This window comes from Citrus clementina, unplaced genomic scaffold (genome assembly GCF_000493195.1).
Source record: "Citrus clementina cultivar Clemenules unplaced genomic scaffold, Citrus_clementina_v1.0 scaffold_8, whole genome shotgun sequence".
NCBI classification, from domain to species: Eukaryota; Viridiplantae; Streptophyta; class Magnoliopsida; order Sapindales; family Rutaceae; genus Citrus; species Citrus x clementina.
The window spans coordinates 10,005,690-10,010,806 of record NW_006262022.1 but is presented as its reverse complement, the minus strand read 5'-3'; the positions used below and the strand labels follow the sequence as shown (position 1 = coordinate 10,010,806).

General features: G+C 31.6%; 1 pseudogene; it reads left to right on the top strand.

Moving 5' to 3' along the window:
• Positions 1–1,636: 1,636 nt before the first annotated feature.
• Positions 1,637–4,730, top strand: LOC112096338 (annotated as a pseudogene).
• Positions 4,731–5,117: the final 387 nt, after the last annotated feature.

Genomic DNA, 5,117 nt, shown 5'->3' with positions numbered 1-5,117 from the left:
CATTTTGTAGCCCCTATTTTCATTTTCATTTTAATAGTACATGTGTAATATATGTTTGGTGAGCCTAAACCTTAAATCAAATTATAAAATGTATTAAACAGAATCTATTTGATAGTAATAAAAGTTAAAATATGTTAAACACGTTTTCTGTAAATTACAAAACGAATTATAAAATAATATACTACACGTCTTTCAATGTATAGCAAATAAAATATATTTTACCGACACTATTATAGAAAGACATATAAGACATATGTTAAGTTAGTAGATGTGATTTTTCTTGTATTTATTAAGATATATGAATTGATACCCCCCCCCACACACACGCACATATTGAGTACTTCTATCTACCCCTATTTATTAATAGAAGGGAAATTAAAATCGTAATTACCCTGATATATTATGAATTGATATGTCACATATAAATATCAGTGAAAATTAATTTTTAGATTAATGTTGTAAACCATTTAGAGGCATTTAATTAATCTAAGGTCAAATGAAATATATCACATGACATTTCATGCAATAGTCCAATTTTTAACACTTGCATATAGTTTTGTAAGCTAATAAGCCAATGAAATATACTACATGAGAAATTGACGGGCTATTATTTATATTTCACTATTGGACAAATACGGATCTTCCAATTCTCTTCCATGGCCATAAATTAGAATAAAAAAATCACATAGTAGAGACTGCATCCATTTGTATGCTTTCAAAATAGATTTTGAAATTAGTTTTACATGCTTTCAAAATAAATTTTGAAATTAGTTTGGTTACATGATAATCAAATTATCTTATAACATTAATGATATAATTTAAGCACTATTTTAGCAATTGTGAGTTTTACATTAAATCTTCAAATTAATTACATATAGTCACTCTTTCTTGTTTTGCTTGAAATTTCTATTTAATAAAATTACGAAAAGTTGATAATGAATGGTTTAGGATACATAGGTAAGATAAACTTTAAAAATCTAATGAAACATTTCTATGAATGTGGGTTTCATATGCATGTTCATATATTTCATTGAAATCATATATTTTATTAAATTTTATGTTATTAAACGAAATATGTTATTCAAGCGAAACATGTGAGAATTTTTAAAACTGTAGGGGTCGTCATTGAAATTTCGTATACTTCTACCAACTCCACGATCTAACAATTCACCCCTGTTAAGTGTTAACTGGTTATGTTATTTTTTTATTAATAAATATAATATACACTGTTGATTAAATGTAATGGTTAATATTACTTACACTATTGATGCTGTAAAATAATTACACTATCATAAACGAATCTTAAATTTTTATATATTTTGTACAACCAAACAATAAAAATAAAAATAAAACCCATACTCTCCTTCCGACCAAACATCACCCGCGAAAAATCTTGTATTCCCTCGCTTTCACTTCACTAATTTTTTTTATTTATTCCATCTCTTTCACTTCAATAACCAAAATCTTCCCTCTGTTTCAATCGAAAGAAAGCCCTAGAATTAAGCTGAAATTTACATATCAAAGCTCTCGCTCAACTTCCCTCCTTCAATTGAAACTAAACGCAGCCATAAAACCCCAATTCGCCACACCCTTTTGTCTCAGGCCAGCATTCATTTAAACCCTACCTTTCGGTTCAATGCCATTTAATGCGATTGCAGATGCCGTTTCAACTCATTATTTAGTTAACGCCATTCAGTTTTGTGCGGTAAGCCTTAACCTTAATAACTAATCGACTGTGGTAGCACGTTGCTGATTGGGGTGGGGATACGTTAATTGAATATATAAATTGGGTGATGTCAGTGATTCATCCCCCTATTTGCCGTGAATTGAGATTTGTGTATAATGTTTGTAAGATTGCTAAAAGTTTCACATTTTGTGTTGTTCCAATCGAATTTCTAGCTTGTGGAAGATAAAACAAAAGTTCAATTTCATGTTGATATAATTTTTTTTTGTCTTCTTTATAGTCATGCTCTGGCTTTGTTGCTATGCTTGGTGCAGTTTATGGTTTCAAGATTAAGTTAGGTTTATTTGATGGTGTCGATTTCTTATCTACCTCTGCTTGAAAATGAAAATGTTGTACTAGTAATAATAGACTTTGTTTATTCAGTTGATATTTTAATTATACGTATAAGAATGAAGGTTTATTTTGGAAAAAAAAAGAAATAAAGAAATAGGCTCTGTTGAAGCTAATTAGTACTTCATTTTTTTTGTACGTGCGACCTGTGGTGGAAACAGGATATGAAAATGTGTTACTGGTGAGGTTGCTGCTTGAGATGAGATTGATGAGAATGCCTTCTATTCAGAAATTCTTGATAGGTATTATATAATTATATTTGATGGAATATTAATTAGCTAAAGAACCTGTCATACTGTCTTTGTTCAGTGGTTACTGTAGTAGTGTTTGTTGGTCTTTGTCTGGTTGGCGTTTGGATGTTAATGTCATCATCAGTTGTACCGGTGTGGGATCCGGGATCCTAGGTTGTCCTCTTAAGAGGCTATAAGCGAAGTGAAATAGAGAGTATCTGAGATTGTTTCTGGGACTTTCGCAGAAAATCAAGGTGATGAATGACAGGATTCAACAAATGGAGATGGGGATGATGTGCCTGTTGAAAAGTCAGAGAATAGAGTGGAAGATAATCAGGAAGAGAAGTATATGTCTGAAGGTGATGGTGAGATGAGTGAATCTAAGAATATGGTTAATCAAAACCAGGAAGAGAATATAGTGAAGGAGAGTTTTGATGAGAATACTGAGTCTGAAGAGGAATCTAAGGCGGTGTCTGAAAATGACGATGGTAGAAAAAGGGAAGATGAGGAATCTAAAAGTGAAAGTGGTGATTCGAATTCAGAAGCTGGAGAAACAGAAGGCGGCGAATCGAAAAAAAAACTGAGCAAATTGAATAAGAGAAGAGCTTGGATGAAAATAAATGGGTGAGGCTGGTCAAATTGAAAAGGAGAAGGATTCTCAAGATCAAGATAACGACACTGAGAGTCGTGGAAAGGATCAGGCTTCAACTGAGATTTTTCCTTCTGGTGACCAGTCAAAAATTTTGAAGGAAACTAATGCTCAGAATGGGGCTTGGTCAACTCAACCTATTGAGTCACAGAATGAGACAATATCACAACAATCTTCTATATTTAAGGACCAGTATGGTCATCGCTGGAAAATCTGTAATGCCACTGCTGGGCTAGATTGCATCCCTTGCCTGGACAATTTGCAAGCAATTAGAATGCTTTCCAGCACAAAACATTATTAACATTGAGGGAGGTATTGCCCTGAAGAAGCTTGTACCTCTATTGCTCCTTTACCGGAAGGATACAAACGCTCAATTAAGTGGCCCAAAAGCAGGGATAGGGTATGATCTTATATTCTGCATTAAAAAATATATACTTGACTACTTTTAATTCACTTGGGCTAAAATTTGTTCTCATGGTGTGTGGGGCAGATTTGGTATTATAATTTTCCCCACACAAAGCTTTCAGAAGTTAAGGGTTAGCAAAATGGAGTTAAAGTCACTAGTGAATACCTCATTTTTCCAGGTGGCGAAACTCAATTTGAGAATGGCGCTCTTCATTACATTGATTTCATTCTGAAGGTGAGCATTTTTCATTTATCATTTTATGTCTGTTAGCTTCAATTAATATGTGGCTTATTCTTTTCTTTGTATGAACTATGGGCGGTCCATTTCATCTGATAAGCTATTTCCTGGGTTTTAGCAAGACAAATAACAAGATTTGTGCTGTTTGTGTTTTATGCGTCTATATAAATTGCGTGTGCGCATATCATACTAGGGGAGTATTACTCTAATGCTATATAAAGTGAAGGACACACGGTGGGTCACATTCTGACTCGTTTGAATGCTTCTTTTATAAATATTTACTTGCATATATTTTGTGGTATTTGTAGACATATTTTGCACTAGATTTTTGCAGTGATTTTAATGTAAACTACTGTCTTTGTCCTTATCTCTCTTTCTGTGAAACTGAAAGGTTCATAGAATTTTTTAAAAATCATTAATCTTACAAAAATTTATAACCTGTTAATTAATGCGGTTTCATTATCTTGAAAATTTTTCAAGCATGCTTGTTTTTTTCTTTTTCTTTCTTCCGAAATAATTGTTGATATTCCCCCTCTGTTCTATGAATTTTCTGATTCTCTAAAGCCCGCATTATTGTTGGCCTTTCTTTATGCATGCCTTTATCATTTATTGGCCAGCACCCTTTCCTCTTTTGTAATTTGAATAATCGTAAGGGCCTCCGTTTTACAAATCCTCAACTTTTTTTTTGTAAATTAATTTGTCATTCAGATATTTTGGAGATTATTTGAGCTCCTGTAGGTCTATTTAGCAGATTTTAGTGTGTTTAAGGTTTTGATTTTGCATTGATTTCTGAAGTTTTTAGTATTGTTCCATAAATGTGAGCTTGAATTTTTGCCCAAATGATGGTAAATAAAAGCATTATCTTTTCATCTTCTTTGCAATGTTAGTCCTTGCAATGACATTGTTTTGAGTTCATGTGTATTCTCTAGTATGCATTTTTCTTCCCAAAATTTCCAGTAGTGTAGTGCTTGTACTCAAAGACTGCTTCGCAGGGATCAAAATTGCTTCAGTTCATCTTGCAGCAACTGGAACTTAAACGCAAGCATGCCAATACAATCGGCAGTTTGTTGGACTTTGCTTGGTCGATGTTGAAGACATGAAGATTCATTTAAACGTGGGAATATTTTATGAAATTGGGTTTGGTGTTTATTTTTTATGGGAAAGATTGTATACCAAATTGTACAAATGTTTGTTTACTTGAATTGTTTGGCTGTAATGATTAAATTATAGAGGTTGATTTGGATGTCAATTATAGAATTATTTTAGGATTTTTTATTTTTTATTTTTTATTTATTTTTTAGAATTAATTGATATATTATTGAAATGTGCCAAAATGATTTGAAAATAATTTTTAATAATTCCCGCCAAAATATTTTGAAAAATTAAAAATAATGGCGCCAAATTAAATATTTATTATTTTTAATATTTTAATATTTATTTAAAATTTCAGTTATTCCTTTTAGTTTTAATAAAAATAATTTTATTATTCCAATTAAATATGTCATGTTTATATGATAGACA